A 23,377-nucleotide genomic window follows, 5' to 3' on the forward strand; every position below is an offset into this window, starting at 1 on the left:
GCTTCCAATTCCCACAGGTTCATTATCAATGAAAATATGCAACACTGAATAGGCCACGAATTTAAAAAAAACCCTGAAAGTTGGTTGTGCAAAAATTAATACTTTCTAAATCTCATGAAATTAATCCCTGGTCTGAAATAGCTCAAGAGTCATAAGGCAATGAGAGTTTTCAAGACAGGATTTTCCCATAGATTCTCTCCTTTAAAACTGTACTTGATTCACTACTGGACTCAGCTGGTGAAGAACAAGCCATGTTGAACAAGAAACAGCAATCCCATCCAAAACACTGATAGCTGACTTTACAATCAGGGTCCACCCTGCCCTAAAAAGCCCTAACATTTTTCACAATCCATCCTTGGAAAAAGATCGTAGCCACATTTGGACTCTTTTATGATTACTGTGCTGCAGAACATTGAACATCTCTCTGTGGCAATGGTGAAATCTGAACCAGTTTGCCACCGGTTCGCTGGCTGCATATGCGCACTGTGTCCCAAATGCACGGTGTGTGCCAAATGCACACTGCATGCGCATGCATGTGCAGTGTACACTAGTGGTGGGTTGCCCCCAGTTCAGACCGGTTCATAAGAACCAGTAGTAAAACCGGCTGGAGGCTCCGCCCACCGCCCCAGATGTCATCATCAGCGATCTGCGATCTGCGATCTGCATCATCGTCATCAGCGATCTGCGCATATGCAGAAAAAGGAGGGTTGGGAAGGTAAGTAGAACAGCGAGGGGAGAACAGCTGTGCCGTGTGATTTAAAATCACTAGAAAGCAGGAAATCCTGATCGTCGGAAATACCAGTTCAGAAGAACTAGTAGCTTTTTTTTTACTATCAGTTCGCCCGAACCGATAGTTTTTATCACTACCAGTTCACCCGAATTGGTGCGAACCGGTAACATTTCACCACTGGTCTGTGGCCCATTGGAGCTTGGACTACCTCCATCCAGAACGTGACTATCGGCTCAGTTTGCCTCACTGGTCTGCCAAGTCCTAATAGAACATTATTAATTCTTAGCACTATTTATTCTCCTTTTTTAAAAAAATAAATCTGTTCACTAATCCTTCTTTGGATAAATGCAGCAAAAGACACAGAGAAAAAAACCCAACTTATTTAGTTTTATTTATCCTTTGAGTGACGCTAAGCATTTCATCTTGTATGGCCAATAGAGGATGGGCGCTTTTAGGAAATCACAAAGTGGTTGCAGCAAGACATCTTTTCTTGTGGTAGAAGCCAATTTCTGTTGTCCCCTATTTGTCTATTTGTCTCTCTTAAGTATCACAAAAACCAACCAAATTGTTTACCAGCAATGAAAATGGGTGAACACAATCTCTGATGGGAGCAAGTGCTCTTTCAAACTGCCTTCCATCCTCTAAAGACACTATTACCTATCTTCAGTTAAAAGGTAAACATATTGATAACTCCCTTCATTTAAACAAGGGTTCTCTGGTCTTTACTTGCCGCAGGAATACTGAATACAAAGACTGTTTTTCCTTACGGAAACCAGAATTAGGAATATGGAGGAACAACCTTAAGACCAAGGTATTTCTCTGTCTCGTGAGAATTTGCTTTTGATATACAACATGTACTGATATAATTCTGACTTAAATTAATTTTCTTCTATGTGTTTGGTAAGTCTCAAGTGGCTTTTTTTTTATATTTTCATTTTATTGTGTTTAAGTAACCTGCCCTTTTCCCAGGAACACAGGATGGCAGCCCAGTTTATTGAGTCAGATGGCATATAAATTTAATTAATAATAATGTAATACTCTCTCACCTAATTTTTCTCTCAATAATACATTTCTGAAGTTGGGATGAAAATGAACAGCTGGTCCAAGGTCACCCAGTGATCCTCTATGACTGGAACTAGAGTAGAAGGTGAGTCTGCCTACACTACATTATCTCTCTTTTCCTTCATAAAGTTGATTTTTTAAAAAAATAAAAATAATCTCTGTACTAGGCATGTTAAATATTTTAATTGGGGGGTCTATGGAATATTTGAGATAAATCTCAGGGAAAACAAGCTATATGACACCATATTGTTGTCAGGGTTCCAAGTAGTAACCATAATAATACAAGGGCTATCAATAGATTCAAACTCAATGTAATTCGCTCTAATCTTGATTGTAGGAAATATGACTTCTGCAATAGAGTAGTAAATGTCTGGAACACTCTACCTGACCCTGTTCTTAGTCTCTCTAATCCCCATACCTTTTACCTTACACTGTCTACCGTGGACCTTTCAAGTTTTTTAAGAGGTCCCTAAGGGGGCATGCATAAGCGCTCCAGCGTGCCTACCGTCCCTGTCCTACCGTCCCCATTTATATGTAATCATTCTATGTGTTTATGGCTATGTTTTGCCTATTTATATCCTTTTATTTGTGCCAATTTTTTTCATGTGTCCATGTCTATGTCTATACTGTTACTTGTTTCCTTGTACTTGTTGACAAACAAACAAATAAATAAATAAATAAATAATAGACCCATAGAAAGCAAAACTCCGAGGCAGGTAGCTACCTCAAAGAATAGCTTGATTGGATATATCATATTGGCACAGATCTGGTGAAAACCGACTCTGAAGACTCCCACGGTTGTCACCTAATTAAAAGTAAATGTTTGTCACTTTCTCAAAACAATCTGTCACATGATCCTATCACGGCGAGGTCAGATTGCCGGGTGACATCACTCCACCTTCCTCTGACCAGGTGTGAGAATGTCCTTGGTTCCCAAGAGAAAGTATTTTGTTTTGGCTACAGAATCCCAACTATCTCAAATCCCCCCTCCCTATCCCTCAGCTCCAGTGTGGCAACACTGAAGCTGTCAAAAATGGCTTTGGTCAGGTCAGCTTCAGGGTTGGCAATTGTCCCATTGTCCACCTAGCATGCAATCTTCTCTTCTTGGTAGAAGAGTTCTTTATAATTCTTTGGCAATCTCTGATCCTTTTAATTGGATGTGCCAAGGATAGAATCAGGGATGGCATGAATGCAGGTACTGCAGAAGCATAACTCTTTCCTTTTAACGATTACTAATACTACACCTGGATAGCATCTCAAATTCCTAACATAATTTTCATTAACCTAAATTTATTTTATTTTATTAAGCTTATAAGCCGCCCTATCTCCAACGGACTCATTTGCCACATGATATAAAGTATGTATGATCCCAAGTACTGTATCCAGAATAGGGAGAGAATGTCTAGCAGTCCAGATGCTGTTTGACAATATTTTCCATCATCATTTATCACTATACAAGAGTCCAAAATGTTTGGAGGGATGTAACTTGGAGAAAGATGGAAATAATTGAATTTATTTTACAGCTTGTGCATGAAAAACGTGCCAGAGAATGTTCAGCGTTGGGAAAAGATGTTTGATAATGGAAGTAATGACTATGGTCCCTAAACACCTGTTACCAAGAGATGAGCCTAAAACTTGTTTTTTTAAAAAAATATTGAATTCTATTGAGATCTTATACAAGACTGTCAAATCTTGAGAATTTTTTCAACCCTTTATATCATATCATTGAAAGCTTATAAGATTTTGGAAAAAAAACTTATATCATTTCAGCATTTCTTTTATATTTGTGTATGCCCAGACCACTGCACAACATTGTGCAATGGTACTTTGACTCAGAGGTGGGTTTCTGGAGAACCGGTAGCGGAAACTTTGAGTAGTTTGGAGAACCGGTAATAAAAATTCTGACTGGCCCCGCCCCCATCTATTCTCTGCCTCCCAAGTCCCAGCTGATCGGGAGGAAATGGGGATTTTGCAGTATCCTTCCCCCGGAGTGGGGTGGGAATGGAAATTTTAAAGTATCCTTCCCCTGCCACGCCCAAGCCATGCCCACCAAGCCATGCCACGCCCACCAAGTCACACCCACAGAACCGGTAGTAAAAAAATTTAAAATCTACCACTGCTTTGATTCCAGAAAGATTGCCTATTCTGGAGAAGGGAAGATTCAGAAGGGAACATTATTCCATAGGTGGGGAACAAAAGAAGAAAATGAGCAATACATTCAGATTTCTTATTTTGATCATACATAAGACTGAAGACAACAGGGGATTCAAAAAAGAAAGCATGACAAGAGATAAGTTGATAATCTTTCCACAGAGTTTTCAAGAAGAAAAAAACAATGAGCAACTGAAGAAGGGGAGGATGATGAAGCAAATGAAGGAAAAACTAAACAGCTGTATAATTAAGAATTGAATAAGATAGGACCACATGACTCAATGCATCCTTTTCAATGGCAGAGTGCTCCTTCAAATATTTTGCTAATTCGTTATTATTACCAGTTCCAAATCTCCCATTTTATTAAAACTTTGGTGTTTATTAAAATTCACATCTCGAGGGCTACATGATCTACTACAAAAAAGATGTTGAGGCTTTGGAAAAAGTTCAAAGAAGAGCAGCTAAGATGATCAAGGGCCTGAAGACTAAACTTTTTTATTATTATTATTTATATGCCGCCCTTCTCCGGAGACTCAGGACGGCTTACAATGCGTTAAGCAATAGCCTTCATTCTTTTGTATATTTTATACAAAGTCAGCTTATTGCCCCCACAAACTGGGTCCTCATTTCACCTACCTTAGAAAGGATGGAAGGCTGAGTCAACCTTGAGCCTTGGAGAGATTCGAACCAGCAGAAATTGCAGGCAGCTGTGTTAATAACAGGGTGCACTAAACCACTGTACTATCAAGGCTCTATATGAAGAACAGCTGCAGGTTTTGGGTTTGGCTAGTCTAAAGAAAAGAAGAATTAGGAGTGACATGATAGCAGTATTGCAGTATTTGAGGGGCTGCCACAAAGAAGAGAGGATCAAATTATTTTCCAAAGCACCAGAGGGCAGGACAAGAAACAATGGTTGGAAACTAATCAAAGAAGAAGCGATTTGGAATTAAGGAGAAACTTCCTAACAGTGAGGACAATTAACCAGTAGAACAGCTTGCCTTCAGAAATCGTGGGCACTCCATCACTGGAGGTTTTTAAGAAGAGACTAGACAGTCACTTGTCTGAAATGGTATAGGTTCTCCTGCTTGAGCAGGGAGCTGGACTAGAAGACCTCCAAGGTCCCTTCAAGCTCTATTCTATTCTATTCTATTCTATTCTATTCTATTCTATTCTATTCTATTCTATTCTATTCTTAAATCATTCTTCAACTGATATTCCCCTTCAAGCAGTCACTAAGATTGCAAAGGCATCAGCGATACATGCACAGAAACCCCATAAGATTTGTTTGTTTGTTTGTGGAGAGGACGTTCTCCAACGGAAAGTCAAGGGACTTTTCAAAATTAATGAGATATCTAATTGTGGGATTATTATAATATTTAGGTATGTGATGTCTTGAAGATGCAACCTTGCTAGGAGATATGAAACAGATTCATAGCCCATATTTAGCCAAATTAGGCAACATGCAGACTTATCCAGATTTTACAGAAGCATCTCTGCTGGAATTGGTACAATGGAGACAAGTAGAGAAGAAAAAGTGGGCCAAAGACTTCTAAAAGGAAGGTGAATTGGAAAAACATGTGCTGATTGGATTTTAATGCTGACTGCAAGGCATTCTGTATGTCTTTGTTTCGGCTTATACGTTGAACCTCTGCTTCCATATTGCTCTAAGCTAGGATGCGGTTTGTAAGCGATGTTTTATGACTTAGCCTATTCTATGAACTCAGTCAAATGTGATTGATTCAATAAGGAATGGTGAAGCAAAGCAGGAGTTAATAGGCTGTGTACAATTCCAGCCTATATTTAATATTGTGTTTGGCAGGCTTGTCTCCATGCTTAACAACAGCCTTGGAGATTGGAAATACACAAGCTTTGTACCACTGCAAAATGCTGGCCTATATATGTTTATCCTCTCTTGAAAAGAGGGAAAGATTTTACATTGTCTTAAGAAAAATATTGGAAATGAACAAAGAAAGAGAAAATTCAATAAATTTTAAAACTGTACTTGTAATAGGAAGGACAGGCTTGCTTAATTTTAAATAATTACTGAAATCTGGGATTCACATTCATTCAATAAGGTCAGAAAAAGTTGCTTCCTTGCCTTAAATCAACTTCTCTTAAACCAGGGGTCTCCAACCTTGGCAACTTTAAGACTTGTGGACTTCAACTTCCAGAATTCTGGGAGTTGAAGTCCACAGGTCTTAAAGTTGCCAAGGTTGGGGACCTCTGTCTTAAACTGATCTTAAAATGCTGCAGCTTTCAAAATTCTGGCAGGTTGTGTATTGTTTTAGGTATTGTGTCTTTCAGCATACCCCCATGGAGTCATTCCTCAGCTGCTCTTTTCCTTCCAGCTTTGAGAAATCCTTTCAACTTCTACCCAGTTACAAGGTTAAATCTGGTTATCACTTATGAGATACTGGTCTTTAAACATAGGTGTTCAGTGCTCTAGAAGAAGAACTGCTCAAATGTGAAAATAGCTCTGTTCATACACTGTGCTAAGCTAGGATGTTGATCATTATTTGGTAACCAAACTATGATGGACTAGATTAAACTTAATTCTGAACTCCTTTATCCAAAATAAAGCAAAACGAAGGTGTCACATTATGGCCAAGCGTTAAACATGAATCCTATGATTCCATATCCTTTTTTTCTGAGCCATTTGCACCACCTCTAAGTTGTTCAACAAGAAGATAAAAGAAGCACACACAAGAGAGATTATTGAATTGGACTAAACAGATCCTGTGCAGGAAATTATTGTTTTCATGGATTATTATTTTAAAAATATTTGTATGGGAACAAATGTTTTGTTTCCCTCTTCCCCCACACAACAGTTGTTATTAAATATAGTGTGTACTCCGCAACTTCTGCTTCCTAGCAAACTCTTTGGATTATTGAAGAATGTGAATCAGGAAATGTATGAATCCTTTTTCCATTTTATCCAAATGTTAATTATCTTACTGAGTCCTTCCATATCTGCCCTTCAACTCCAGCCTGGTTTTCAGTTTAATGAAAAGAGTTTCAGGATGCAAGCAGAGTAAATAACCTCAAAGCCATGTAGCCTTCAGGTTATTTAATTTCTATGAGAATGCAAGTATAACTCAATATAACTTATTTGAATTATGCTGTTAAAATATTAGCCTATTTCTGCTTATCATATAGAATCTTGGGGCAGGGGGAAGATCATATATATATACATATTTTTTTTCCATTACAACACAGAGTTCTGCTTGAAGAGCGGAAGGGAATGAATAAAGTGCAATCTGCCATGCAATGAGTTGTTATTCCCAGAGCAAGGGCTCTAATATCCCTAGTTGTGATTATGCCAGAAAATATTATATTGATCCTGTAAAATATATCTGACAGGATCAACATTACTTTCTCTAGCACTGGCAAAGTCTTTCCTATGAATAAATGTAATTCCACTATTAACTCTGACTTACTGGAATCCACCAATAAATCTTGAAAGCTTAATAATGCATTATCTTTACGAAACTAACTAAATAGGATAGTTATATGAAGTCATCCTATGGCTGTCCTATCTCGTAAGCCTATAACCCTGCTCATTCGAGAAGAAAGTAGATGCTGCATCTGTCAACATCTCCATTGGTCAACCTATCTTGGCAAACAGATTGATTACGGCCTGACTTATACTTTTAGCTTCTATCTAGCTTAGACCTGCTGACCTGAGCCACCTAATGCCATCATTCACCAGAGTTAGGAAATACTGCTTCCTCCAAGGAGTCTTGGATTGGATATGTCTTAGGATGCAACTGTCAGAAAAGGGCTGTAAAGGTGACTTCACCTTGTCCTCCCTTTCTTTATCTTCTAGCAAACACACATCATCAGACACACTCAGTCACATAGCTAATCTAATGAAAAATTTGCTTTAACCTTTCTTTGGTTCTTCTACCTTTATGTAGCCATTTAGGTATCCGTGTCAACTTACAAAATGAACTGTTTCTGAAGTTTGGATCCATCTCTTCCCATGAACCTCTGTCGCAACAGTCCTTTTGAGGGAGTTCTGAGCTTTGCTGAGACATGGAGTTTGATGATCTCCATATCATCTTGAATCTTAGGCAGGTTCTGGTTTTCTTTTTGTTCCCTTCAAAACTCCTCTGGATGGTTCCTGGGGACCACTTCTGACATCTCTGTAGTATAGGAACTCTTCCTTCCAAGTGTCTACAGTAATATTATCTAAATGCTACAGTATATGACTCTGGATGAGTAGGACCATCCTTTGTATCGTGCTGGTAGATCGAGTGCCTGATTTAAATGCTGAACATATAAGGCATATACAATAGACTTGGTTCCAGTATCTTTCCAGGCCACTACTGGATATTTATCCACTATTATATTCATTGACATCATGGGTGAAACATCATCCATACTAAATTTAGGGAGAACTGCTTGTAGATGTCTATGGCTCCTGGCTTCTATATTCAACCTAATTTACTTGGACTTTGGAAAATTCTGAGAAGTTTCATGAAATATGAAACATCTAAAGAAACATCTGACAAAAACTTATCCCTGGTCATGGGCTGGGTTGTGCCTGCGATGATGCAACTCTCATTAAAGTGGTGTAACCACTGGATTAATCATGATTTGCTGGATTTCTTAACAGTAATATGTCTACCTTTGGATGTTTCACATAGTAAATTTCCATTGCCCCCTGAGGACTGGAAATTGCTAACCTTTGGGCCATCTCTTCCACCATCTTGGGTTTAATTGTATATTTGGTCCAGTAGTTGGACTTTTCATGTTGCATTAGTTCAATTACTTCTTCAGTCATCTTGGCTCCAGAAGGTTTGCAATAGTTATTTTCTGAAGACCAGCCTGGTATAGGCAAGTTAGGACTGCAAGCTAAATGCCCATTTTTTAAAAGTATATGGACATAAATATAAAATATAATGAGGTTTTTATCTAACTTTTTTTTTATTCCTCTAAAGGGGAGACTATCCTAGAATCAGTTTTCCTTTTCAATTCAATTATTAAATGGAAATTTTCTTTCTTCCTTTTATTCATTCTTTCTCTCTCTCTCTTTCCTTTCTTCCTTTCTTCCTTCCTTCCTTCATCAGAAGTTGAAGGGGATAGATCATAGATCTCTTTCCCATACCTTTGAATAACTTTCAAAAGAATAAAGCCTCATCCTCTCTGAAAGGGAGAAATCAGGATGAATTTGCTTTTGGGTTATGTACAAAAGCCCATATTTGAGAAAACCATCTATATCAGGCAAATCCAAACCAATGGGACTAGAAAATCTGGCAGGCAAACTGGCTATTCCTAGCAGGAAGCTTCTCTCTGCTTTGTCCAGAATGTTAATTGTCTATGGAAATCTTACATTCCTGCCCTTCAACCTCAGTTTGGTATTCGGTTTAATGAAAACAGCCTCAAGATGGAAGCAGAGAAAGTAATTTCAAAAATCATATAGCCTCCAGGTGATTTGATTTCAAGAAGAATGCAAGTGTAACATTCATTGAGCTTATGCTCTTCGTAAAATATTAGACTGGGTATTTCTGCATATCGTATGGAATTTGGGAAGGGAAGAAATCGAGACTGTATATGCACATCTCATTTTTCCTCTCCAACACACACACACTTGTGCTTAATCAGCAGAAGAACTTGAATAAGATATGATCTGTCATGCAATTAGTTATTAATTCCCAGAGCAAGAACTGTAATATCCCTGATTGTGATTATGTCAGAAAATATGATATTGATCCTGTAGAACATCTCTGGCAGGATCAACATTATTTTCTCTCACACTGGCATCGTCCTACCCAGGAATATAAATGCAATTGTACTGTTAACTCTGACTTACTGAAATCCACCAATAAATCCTGAAAGCGTGGCTGTTAATAATACCTTTATTAAACTAGCTAAATTGTCTATTTATTTGCAGAGCATTCAGCTTTGCTTCATTTTTAAAAAACAAAACTGAAATGAAGATGAAGGGGGGAAAGATACAATTTCAAAATGATTCTCATTCACAGACCATTCGTGTAAGCCGGAAATCTTTCTTGCTGTAAAGCATCCCTGAGGTTTTCTCCAAGATAAAATCGATCTGAGCAATTTGAAATGGTTACTGCCATTCCTCATGTGAAATACACATATTTTCTCACAAGGCAAACAGGAAATGCTTCTACGATAAACCATGAATTGTTTAATCACAGTTGGTTGAATAAACTAGCACTGACTGTCCCTGTGAAAGACGTCAGCTACTTCTGCTGACTGCCAGCTGCCTGCAATTTGGCAGTTCAAATCTCACCAGACTCAAGGTTGACTCAGCCTTCTATCCTTCTAAGATCAGTAAAATGAGGACCCAAATTGTTGGGGGAAAATATGCTGACTCTGTAAACTGCTTAGAGACAACTGTAAAGCACTGTAAAGCGGTAGATAAGTCTAAGTGCTATTGATAAGTCATAAGCCACAGTTTAGCAATCACTAGAGGTGAAATAACTACAAATTCAATGTAATTCGCTCTAATCTTGATTTTAGGAAATATGACTTTTGCAATAGAGTAGTAAATGTCTGGAACACTCTACCTGATCCTATTGTTAGTCTCTCTAATCACCATACATTTTACCTTAAACTGTCTACCGTGGACCTTTCATGTTTTTAAGAGGTCCCTAAGGGGGCATGCATAAGCGCACCAGCGTGCCTACCGTCCCTGTCCTACTGTCCCCATTTATATGTACTCATTTTATGTGTTTATGTCTATGTTTTGCTTATTTATATCCTTTTATTTTTGCCAAATTCCTTTCATGTGTCCATGTCTATGTCTATACTGTTACTTGTTTCCTTGTACTTGTTGACAAATAAATAAAATAAATAAATAAATTTAGTCTTCCAGAATACATTTGGATCTGGTTGATATTCTCACATGGCAGTGAACAAGGACGTACATTCACTTTCACAGCCACTAAGATTGTTGGCTGAGCAGGTACAAAAATAGCCAGGGAAATGACTGAAGCCTAGGAAACAGGTCTCTTGACAGTCAACAGGAGTGCCAATGTACCACTAGCTTATCAGGTACTTAGGAGCCAGGACTTGGCTGCACAAGGAAACAACAGTTAACAACTTAATAGCTGGCCATCAGCACCCCAATCAATGAATAAAAAGCCACACACAACCAGGCACCACATAAATACTAGCATAGAATAGCCCAAAGCACATATTTTGTAGAGAGAAGTTCCCTGAGGATAGACTCCACCATGAGTCCAAAAGCTTGGAAGACTAAATTCCTGGTCCCGTTGACTGACCCATATTGGTTCCTGCAACATTTGGATCTGCCTATTGAGAGCAGCAGTTTTTATTCATCTTATTTATTGGTTTTAATGGTTTAGTTTTATAAAATGCTTACAGTTTATTGGATTTTATTGCATCATTCTAAGCTACTTAGAATCCCGACGATAGGCAGCATACAAAGGCTTAATAAATAAGCAGATTTATTTACAGACAAGTCAGAACCAAGCACATTGTATCATGACATAGTATAATATATGAATCTAGTTTAGGAAGAACGAATGTCCTCATCTCAGTGTATTTTTAAAATATCATGCATTTTTGGAGAAGCGCATTATACCACAGACTTCACAGCATTGTAGATTTGCTCAAAGAATGAATTAGAGCACTATAATCCCTTCAATACCTCTGCCCAATCACATTCCAAATGATTATAAAGCCTTATAATATAGAGAACACTAATTATACCATTAATATCATTTGAGATGAAAGGGGCAGCTGAATTTCTAGCTGAACACGTACATTGATCACATGGGAACTACATGATGCATGTTGAAAGTTAATGACTTAACAATGAGGTCAACTTACATTAAGTTGGTGGTCAACTTCAACTTTTCCTTTTCAGTTCTGGTCAGAAGAAATCAGACCATAAATCTCTTCGCAACAGTAGTTAAGCATTAACCATCATTTTAGGACAACGGCAGGCACAAGATATTGGATGGTATATAGCTTCACAAACCTCCACAAAGGGAAATGTTACTCACACTGAGTCCTGAGAACATTAAGTAGATTCTTAGGCAGAAGACAATGTTGCCTAAAGCCCTTGGAAATCAATTAGGTAAAATAAAATAAAAATCGATAGACATGAAATGCCTCCAATACAACTCTTATGGGAACCATAGAAAAATGTATCCTAACTTCTGTTCTCTGACATATTAAGGGAACCACTCAAGGCCATAAGAAAAGCATTTGGCTCAGCCCTTGAAAATTCGCCGATGATGTAAAACTATTTAACACCACCAACAATGCTGCTACCCTTTAAAAAGACCTTGACTTTGTGTCAGAATGGTCAAAAAATTGGCAACTCCAAATCTCAACCAACAAATGCTCTGTCTTACACTTTGGCAAAAAGAATCAGAACACAAAACACAAGCTGAGTGGACATGACCTTGTAGATGACTCTCACTCTGTCAAGGACCTTGGAGTACTCATATCAAGTGCCAAAGCCCACTGTAACAACATTGTCAAAAAGGCATTAAGGGTTGTAAACCTAATCTTGCGTAGCTTCTTCTCCGGTAATATTACACTACTAACAAGAGCATACAAAACATTTGCTAGACCAATTCTCAAATACAGCTCATCTGTCTGGAACCCGCACTGCATATTGGACATTAATACAATTGAACGTGTCCAGATTTATTTCACAAGAAGAGTCCTCCACTCCTCCGCTTGCAACAAAATACCTTATTGCACCAGACTTGAAATTTTGATCTTAAAAAATTTAAAACTACGCTGCCTTCGGTATGACTTAAGCATAGCGCATAAAATCATCTGCTACAATGTTCTACCTGTGAATGACTACTTCAGCTTCAATCACAACAATACACGAGCACACAATAGATACAAATTTAAAGTGAACCGCTCCAAACTCGATTGCTGAAAATATGACTTCAGCAACAGAGTGGTCAATGCCTGGAATGCACTACCTGACTCTGTGGTTTCATCCCAAAACCCCCAAAATTTTAACCTTAGACTGTCTACTGTTGACCTCGCCCCTTTCCTAAGAGGTCTGTAAGGGGCATGCATAAGAGCACCAGCGTGCCTACCATCTCTGTCCTAATGTTCCCTTTAATTGTATTCATTTTATGTATTCAATTCATGCTTATACTTATATATATTTTCATTTCATTTTTTTATTAAATTTATTAAATATTAGCTAATATGTACTCGACAAAATAAATAAATAAAATAAATAAATAAACTTTTTGGTCCTGCTGGCTCAGCATAGTGGAATTTGAAGTTGAACAGGGCTAGAGGGCACCTGTTTGGACATCTGAGCCAAAGATCACTTGATTTACACATCATGCTTAACCATCATGCTTAATCAAATGCATAAACTCAGCCACTCTAAACCATGTTACTACATTGTGCGAACCCCCAGCATGAAGTTTTATTTTCAAGACTGTGATCAAATGCACACACCACGGCTTCGGCATTCATCAGTTTTTCTCCTCTGGATTCCTACTTTGTTTAATTACAAACCTGATGAAGAGTTCAGAGAACTTGGCTGCTTGCTCAAATTTTGCCTGACATTACAAATGAAGAAACTGATAGGCCCTCTATTTTGTCAGAGTGCTGAAGGCCCCGTGACTTAAAAAAAAAACACAATACATAAGCATTTGAATGTATCTCTTTATGACAATCACTGCTTGGATATCCCCCACCTGTCAACACCAACACTCAGCACTTGTCTGACAGTAATATATTGACGTTGCCAGATAGCCATGACTATTTATTCCCATCAACACTGACTCTTCCAATTGCCATATCTCTTTTCATTGTCAAACAACATCTTAAAAGCTACGGAGAAAGAGCTAATCACAATGCAGTGGGACCAAAGCGGTAAGTTGATTTTATGGGGAAAATGGCATCCAAGCCAGGGGTAAAATCCAGCAGGTTCTAACAAGTTCTGGAGAACCGGTAGTGGAAATTTTGAGTAGTTTGGCGAACTGGCAAATATTACCTCTGGCTGGCCCCAGAGTGGGTTGGGAATGGAGATTTTGCAATATCCTTCCCCCAGGAGTGGGGAGGGAATGGGGATTTTGCAGTATCCTTTCCCTGCCATGCCCACCAAGCCACACCCACAGAACCGGTAGGGAAAAATTTTTGGATTTCACCCCGATCCAAGCCCATATTTCACTATTACCAACTAAAAGTTTATATTTTGCTTTCAGATTACTTTGCTTTCCCCACAAAAAAAGATAATAACTCCAGAGTGCTTTCTCCAATGACCAATTGTGTCTTTGTTAAATATAAATTCTATTCTAAGATCAGTGACATTTGAGGAGATTCTCAGCTTCTTTCCGAAGAAGTGGCTACACAGCTGTCATTGGTGTTACACTCATTATTGTGATACATTCAGCGTTCAGTCTCACATCTATGGCATACTGTTTGTATGCTCTCTCATCTTTCCCCAATATTGGACTGACTGCACAGCAATGTTTGATTGGTTTGTTTGGAACAGATTTCTCAGTGTCTATAAATGTCTGAGCTGTATTACGCATATGAAATATTTTCATCACCCAAAGCAAAGTCACCAAAATATGCTTTATATTTGGAAGAATCAAAAAGGCATTATGTAATACATAGAAGATGCAGTTACCGACTATCTATACAATGTGGTCAAAATTGTATTTCCCATCTTAGCTGTTTCCACACACACACACACACACACTCTGAGCCATCTTAAGGATGGCCATGCTCTTTTGGGAAGATCTTGTAAAGTTTTTACACCAGGCACATCTGTGATATTTGGCTTTCCACTCACTGAACCCCTTCTTCCAAATAGCTTAGTCAAAACCTCATAGATACAAGTAGTCTTCGACATTTCGTTTAGTGACCGTTTGAACTTCCAAAGGCCCTGAAAAAGTGACTTAAAATTTATGTGATCCCCTTTTGCAAGCAAAGTCAATGGAGAAGCCAGACTCACTTAACAACCATGTCACCAGCTTAGAAACTGTGGTGATTCACTTAACAACAGTGGCAAGGAAGGTTGTAAAATGGGCCACAATTTGTTTAACCAATGCCTCAATAAACGTTGGGCTCAATTGTGGTCATTAAGTTAAGGATTACCTGTACAAGATTGGCAAGATTTAACCTTTCTTGGAGGCAAGAATTAAGGAATAGTCAAACAGAAAATTTATTTCTGCAGCCTGTGTGTGTGTGTGTGTGTGTGTGTGTGTGTGTGTGTGTGTATTAGGAAAGGAGAGAAAAAAAATTGTATCTATCTGTCTGTGGCTTTTTTTTTCCCCTCCACCTTTTCTCGGCAATGGGAATATTTGGCTGTTCACCTTCAAGATACAGCTCAAGATCCATTGGTTCCCATCTCAAGGAGCTTCATTTCCTACAATTCTTGAAGGTCACACATTTCGAAAAGCCTTTGGGTTGAAAACCAGTGCCCTATACTTGTACAGTATTAAATCCTATACCATGTTACACTGCTAACCTATCAAGAGTGTCTGGTGGCACAGCAGACTAAAGTGCTGTTAAGTAGCACCAGCTGCCTGCAATTACTGCAAGTTCAAATCTCACCAGGCTCAAGGTTGACTCAGTCTTCCATCCTTTCGAGGTAGGTAAAATGAGGACCCGGATTGTGGAGGCAATAAGCTGACTTTGTATTTAAAAAAAGAACACCGCTTGGGGGGGCCGAAAGCCCTACTAAGCAGGTATATACAAAAGTATGAAGGCTATTGCTTAACGCATTGTTAGCCACCCTGAGTCTCTGGAGAAGGGCGGCATATAAATAGAACCAATAAATAAATAAATAAATAAATAAATAAATAAATAAATAAATAAATAAATAAATAAATAAATAAATAGTTTTCAGTCAGGACATATTCCAAGTGGAGATACGTGGAAATTCACCTGGGATTTTCTGTATGTAATGTATATGGCCTACGACTGAGCTATTGTCCTTCACACTATACAGCTGTTCTTATTGTATGTAGGAGACCATTCCAAACTCTATGGCTGGTGTATATTGTCCAAATAAAACCTCTGAGGCAAGGAATGGAACCAGTAGGAGCCAGCAAAATAAAATAAACAGCAGTGCCTTAAAACAATGGTCTACTTTAACAAGAACAGCAAGAGCAATGAAGAAAATGTCTTATATGCAGTTTATAACTTCCAGTTTGCTTCACGACAGAAGAAAAATGTGTACATGAGTCAAACCTCGAAAGACATTTTAAACCCCCACTTTCCAATAAGGAATAGAAATCCCCTTCTCTCTTGAATTAGCTAGGCATTTTTGTACATCATCTTGATGGACTGATTGATGCCTCAAATATTACAGAATAGGAATTGTGTGTCCTTGGCCATCAGTGAGGCCTGGTATGGTTGGGACAGAATGTCTTTAACTTCCTCTCAAAAAGCACCCAGTCATCTGATCATTCTCAGATGAGGCTTCAAATCTCTAACGATTCTGTGAATCTGTTGACTCTGTCTCACAGGCATCTGTACTGCCATATTGCTTTTCCATGTCTATGGACAAGATGGTGGATCCTATTGCCCTCAAGACAGGAACCAACAGAGTTGCAGCCTAGCAAAACCCACGAAAAAGGCAAAAAAAATACAGATTTAAGAAGCAGCATCAGCAGAAAGTCAGGAAACACAAAAGCTTCCATTTTGGATCAAGATTCTGAGTAAGAAAAGAACTCAAGGCAATGATATTTTCAGACAGGAAGGCCTCAAGGTGCAGGAAACGGATATCAAGAATGTAGCTGGGCTCCTTAATTTATCCAAGCTCCATCTTTTTGCAAAAAATGTAGTTTTAAAGCCTCCAGCTGAAATTCCTCTATATCAGTGGCCCCCAACCTTTTGGGCACCAGGAACCAGTTCTGTGGAGAGAGTTTTTTCCACAGACTGGAGGGTTTTGTGTGCTGCCTGCATCCCATGGATGGAGCCTCTCTTGTTTGCCAGGCCTGGTTTCTGGCATGCCGCAGTCCAGTGCTGGTCCATGGACCGGGGATTAGGGATTGGGAACCTCTGCTTTATACAATCACGAGTATACTGCCTCACTTATGAGGACCCAGTTTGTGGGGGCAATAAGCTGACTTTGTATAAATATACCAAAGGATGAAGGCTATTGCTGAGCACATTGTAAGCCGCCCTGAGTCTTCGGAGAAGGGCGGCATATAAATCAAATTTAAAAAAAAAAATTGCTTGATGGAATGTAAGGCTAGCAAGGATGTTAAGTGAATCACTGCAGCTGTTAAATTAGTAACACTATTGTTAAGTGAATCTGGCTTCCCCATTGACTTTGCTTGTCAGAAGACGCAAAAGATGATCACATGACCCCGGGACACTGCAACTGTCATAAATTTGAATCCGTTGCCAAGCGTCTGAATTTATATCATGTGACCGTGGGGATGCTGCTATGGTTGTGAGTATGAAAAACAGTCATATGTCCCTTTTTCCAGTATTGTTAACTTCAACTGGTCACTAAATGAACTCTTGTAAGTCAGGGATCTGAAACCCAGGGTTTCCTCAGAACCGTACCACCGATCTTTCATGCACTAGACTGCTACTTGAAGTACATCAGGGCGCCATTTCAGCAAGAGCAGCCCTGTGATAACAGACTTTAAACCAAACTTGATTTCATTGATGGCCACATCAGGGTTGTGTTTGACCTCGGGGGGAGGGGGAGGATGGGTGTTGCCAGGGTGGGCGTGGCCAGCTTGACGTCACTTGGGTCGGGGGCATCTGTGGTGGCCCAAGCATTCTGCCAGCAAAAACGGGCTCCAGAGTTCTATTGTCAGCTGCAATGTCCTCATGCAACCCTCTGCCAATGAAAATGGAGCTCAAGGAGATGCGTGCATCCCACCCAGCTCCGTTTTCACTGGCAGAAGATGGCAGGAGGCCGTTGCAGCTGAAAATGGAGCCTGGGCCCTCCCGAGCTCCATCTTTACTGGCAGGCCATTCCTTTGCTGTTTCTAGGGTGGTCCCACAGGCCGGATCTAAGCATCCTGTAGGCCGAATCTGGCCCCTGGGCCTTGAGTTTGACACTCCTGATATAGATGATCATTTTCTTTGTGAAACACATTTTCTTCATGTACCAGCAATGGCTCTTTAGAATTGCTTTTCACAAGCACAAACCTCAGATTACATGTTACTCACTCAAACCTGAAGAGGTTTGCAGTGAAGTGCAAAATTGCTGGATTCAGATAGGTGAGCTCTTCTCAACAGGTGGTATGAATGTCTGGGGCAAGTTGGGACTTATTTGAAATCAAGAGCAGAATGGGATAGGTAGAATTCACATAGAATATGTGCACAACAGCTGAAACAATCGGAAAGCCGACTCTAGGCACAGCCATGAAAGTCTACGCAGCAGTTATTTGACCACACACTGGGAGGCTCTTCTGGTTTTCTTTACAGAAGCTGCTGGGAAGCCATCAACAAAGGAAGGAAGATGAATTCGTGTGGGCTGAGCCATCATTCATAGTGCAAAATAATTCATCTTAATTTGTTAATAATGCAACATATGCAGTCTCAGTTTGAATAGAATATTCTTCTCCAGGTTGAACAGTGGAATTCTTGGTGCTCTCTGTGCTTGGCTGTTTGCTTGCAGATGTTTCATTGCCCAGCTAGGTAACATCATCAGCATGATGTTGATGTTAACCTCTGCAAGCAAACAAACAAGCTGAGAGAGCACCAAGAATTCCACAATCTTAGTTTCCCTCCCCCCACAACTTTAGAATCAAAGGTAATCCCATATACTGTAGTAACTTTCAAGATATTGTAACCTGTTTTACGGATATAAATTAGATGCAGCCTTGCTATACAAGATGTAGCTAAGGAAGATATCGTCAGCATGATTTCCTGGCCTTTGGGGAACTCAAATCATTCTCTGTCTGTGGTTAAGTATTAAGGTAAAGGTTCCCCTCACACATATGTGCTAGTCGTTCCCGACTCTAGGGGGCGGTGCTCACCTCCGTTTCAAAGCCGAAGAGCCAGCGCTGTCCAAAGATGTCTCCGTGGTCATGTGGCCAGCATGACTAAATGCCAAAGGCACAGAGAACGCTGTTACCTTCCCACCAAAGATGGTCCCTATTTTTCTACTTGCATTTTTTACGTGCTTTCGAACTGCTAGGTTGGCAGAAGCTGGGACAAGTAACGGGAGCTCACCCCTGTTATGCAGCACTAGGGATTCGAACCGCTGAACTGCCAACCTTTTGATTGACAAGCTCAGTGTCTTAGCCACTGAGCCACCGCATCCCTAGTTAAGTATTAGGTATATATTAATATAGACCTTTGATCACCAGAATTTTTCTAATATTGATGATCAGCTTTAGCATTGTCTGAATTCTAACATTTGTAATCAGGTAGATGGCAACCAGGGAAGAACCTTTCTTGATTCCGGCACATCGTTTATAAAATGTCTTCTAAGTTATCTTCTACTATTTTAGCATAGAAGATCTTTTGGTGTAAAGTTCACTGTGGGGCACTTTACTCTGCTGAATTGTACAGAATTTTGTAAAGGTTGTCCCTATTGTTTTATGATATTAGTTCTGGTTTACTGTGTTTTATATTTTAATGTAAGCTGCCCTGGGCTATGCTGAAGGGAGGCATAGAATTCTTTAGACAAAAAATATTTGTAGAAAATCAGTTTCAGGACAAAGAACGTTCTTTATTCATGCCTAAATTGTCAGAACAGGAAATAATTTGGAGGTTAGTATGGTATAATCTAGACATTTTATTGGTCTTTTGCCCATGGCTAATTATTGCAGTGAATTAAAAAAGAATGTAGCACATGAAGTTAAACAGTAAAGATATATAAAGAATTTGCAAAAATAGTACTCAGAGGTTGCAATCTTAACAATATTTATGGTATATAGAGGTTCATCCCAGTGAGTTTAAAAATTGTTTCTTCCGAGTCAAGATTTTATCAGTGAAAGTATGCCTCATTCAACCACATCATGTTCTTGGAGTTGTTAGCTATATCACAAATAAGGAGAACATCTGATGAATAAAGTCCAAGAAGAAACTCTGCATAGGGTTATAAATATTTTGTCTGCAGTTGTGGCAAAAATGCCCACTTTAACTGAGGAACCAAAAGGTTTGGAAATGTAAGTTATACAATAACATTTACAACTGGAACGTATTGCCTGATAGTACTATGGATTACCTTATTATGTCAATGCCAAGACCTCTACATTCATGTCTATTAATGGAATTCTAACCTGCCTAATTACAGGTGATAACACTATCTACCATAAACAATGGCACTTATTGTGTCTCTAAACTGCCTCCCTTCACGTCAAAGAAAAGACAACCATCTAGTTTGTTCTCTCTCTCTCTCTCTCTCTCTCTCTCTCTCTCTCTCTCTCTCTCTCTCTCTCCCTCCCTCCCTCCCTCCCTCCCTCCCTCCCTCCCTCCTTCTCTCTCTCTCTGCGGATTCATCAGATGGCTTTCATTTATATGTGCCCTTGAATTTCTATGACTTCTCTCATGCTTAGGTCATGTACAGGCTATCATACATGACAATCTTCCGCATTAGATACCAAAGACAGACCCCAAAGAAGGTTGCAAAAACTGTCAGACTAAAGAGATGGCATGGCACATATTTAGGGTGTCAAGAACTGCAGCTCCAAGCAACATCATAAGAAAGAGCAATCAGACTGTTCAGTTGTGAAGATCAAAAATATGAAAAGAACTTCAAATTAGTTGATACGATTTGACAACACAAGAAATATATCTCTCAAAAGATATCCAGGGGGTGATACTCTGAATATCTATTCGGAGCAAAAGTCCCTGAATTCTCCAGCATGGAGGAACAAGCTGAATGTGTCAGAGATCACTGGAACAAGTTATCTATTTTAAACTGTTCAAACTCCTGCAATTATAAACACAGGTATATGGATAGATATATCCATAAAACCACCAGGAGTCAAGCGTGACTTAAAGGAGACTTTACGTTTTACTTCTGGACACAATTTAAGATGTAGTCAGACAAACTAATGTCTGATCTAAGTGTACTATACAAAATTATCTGCTACAACGTCCTACCTCTCAATGGCTACTTCAGCTTCAACCGCAACAATACACAAGCACACAATAGATACAAACTCAAGGTAAACCGCTCCAAACTTGATTGCAGAAAATACGACTTCAGCAACAGAGTGATCAATGCCTGGAATGCACTACCTGACTCTGTTGTTGCATCCCCAAACCCCCATAATCTTAGACTGTCTACTGTTGCCCTCACCCCATTCCTAAGAGGTCTGTAAGGGGCATGCATAAGTCCACCAACAATTCCTACCGTCCCTGTCCTACTGTCCCATTTATTTGCTGTGTTCATATTCATGTTTATATTTATACCTGTTTGACAAACTAAATAAATAAAAATAAATAAATAAAAACTGGAACAGACTAGGGGCAACAAGGATGATCAGGGACTAGAAGCGAAGTCTTATTATAAGAATCTGGAAATCCTTGAGAAGTTTGAGTGTGACTTTGATGAACCCTTCAAAAACATGAAAAGATGCCACAGAAAAGGTCAACCCCTTCTCTGTCATTTGAAAGGTCAGAACACAAAATAATGGGTTTGATTTACAGATAGGTGTTAGGGGCAACCTCTGAACAATAATATCACTTCAATATTGGAATGAATTCCCCAGAGAAGTGATAGGCTTCTCTTCGTTGTTATGTGTTCAAGTGAAATATAAAAAGCAAAAAACACCCCCATTTTGACCCTATCCATATACCTCACTTTCTCTTTCTACTCCCCTTAAGCTTCCCATAGTCCACCATCTGCTTCATTCTCTTGATTATCAAAGCAGTATTTATCTGCGCATTTCAATTTGTGAAGTGTTTCAGTCTCTCATTCTGATTCCTCTCATCTCTTCCAGTCTGGCCACTCTTATAATACAGTATATCTGTTGTAAATTAAATAGAGATGTCTATAGAGAATCTCAATCATCCAGGTCACGGTTGTCCCTGAGGTGCTTTTCAAAAGGCAACTGGAACTTCCTTTGTTTTTCCTTGAAAGGAAAAACAAAGGAAGTTCCAGTTGCCTTTTGAAAAGCACCTTTGGGACAAGAGTCAGTTTGGTCTCATGGTTAAGGCATCAGGCTAGAAATTGGGAAATTGGGAGTTCTAATACTGCCTTAGGTAAGAAGTCATTTGGGTAACCTTGGGCCAGTCACACTCTCTCAGCCCTAGGAAGAAGGAGCTGTCATCCTTACAGGTAGACCAGACAAGAAACACAACTAATTCCAGATAATTCTGTTTGGTTTGTTTGTTTGTTTGTTTGTTTGTTTGTTTGTTTGTTTGTTTGTCATATAGCATATTGCCCCCAACAATCTGGGTCCTCATTTTACCCACCTCGGAAGGATGGAAGGCTGAGTCAACCTTGAGCCCGTGAGATTTGATCCGCTGATCTGCTGAACTAGCAGTCAGCTGAAGTAGTTGCAGTACTGCATTCTAACCACTGCGCCACCTCAGCTCTATTTATTTATTTATTTATTTTATTAACCGAGTACGTATTAGATAATATATATAAGTATAAGCATGAATTGAATACATAAAATGAATACAATTAAAGGAAACATTAGGACAGGGATGGTAGGCACGTTGGTGCTCTTATGCATGCCCCTTACAGACCTCTTAGGAAAGGGGTGAGGTCAACAGTAGCCAGTCTAAGGTTAAAATTTTGGGGGTTTTGGGATGAAACCACAGAATCAGGTAGTGCATTCCAGGCATTGACCACTCTGTTGCTGAAGTCATATTTTCAGCAATCGAGTTTGGAACGGTTTACCTTGAGTTTGTATCTATTGTGTGCTCGTGTATTGTTGTGGTTGAAGCTGAAGTAGTCATTGACAGGTAGGACATTGTAGTAGATGATTTTATGAGCTATGCTTAGGTCATACTGAAAGTGATGTAGTTTTAAATTTTCCAAGCCCAAAATTTCAAGTCTGGTGGCATAAGGTTGTAAAACTACATTAACAGAATCTTGCAAGTCTGAAAGTACAGTTCTCCTGCCATCTCCTTCATAGCCCAAAAAGCCTAGAGAGAGTTCCTTTTGAGGTTCTTGCCCTTCCCGCTATCCAGCTACCACACTAAGCTCTCACTGATCTGACCATTCCCTAGGCAGCACCTCTTCACCCTGTTTCTCAAGGTCTTCCCCACATACCATGACAAAGGCAATGGCAAATACTTCTGAAGTCTTGTCAAGAAAACTGCAGAGATTTGTCCAGGCAGTTGCCAGGAATCTTAAAAGCAAGAATAATTATTAAACAGATATGGTGAAAAATGCATCCTTGTCTCACTCATGAGCTACATGATTGTTCCAAATTCATTACTTAACAATAGTTGTTTTAATTCATTGTAAAAGCACCTCAGAAGAATAATCAGGGCATTTGACCCGCCCATTAGCCTTAATGTAGACAAGACTTGCTTTAGAGTAGGACATGAGAATAT

At 39.3% G+C, this 23,377-nt stretch overlaps 1 protein-coding gene across 1 annotated transcript in view; it reads right to left on the reverse strand.

Annotated features, from left to right (window-relative positions):
• The window catches only part of TMEM178B (transmembrane protein 178B), a 364,398-nt gene that overhangs the window by 335,221 nt on the left and 5,800 nt on the right, over positions 1-23,377 (reverse strand). The gene's annotated exons all lie outside the window — the stretch shown is intronic.

The sequence above is a fragment of the Pantherophis guttatus genome, chromosome 7, assembly GCF_059756535.1.
Source record: "Pantherophis guttatus breed Tessera chromosome 7, ASM5975653v1, whole genome shotgun sequence".
NCBI classification, from domain to species: domain Eukaryota; kingdom Metazoa; phylum Chordata; class Lepidosauria; order Squamata; family Colubridae; genus Pantherophis; species Pantherophis guttatus.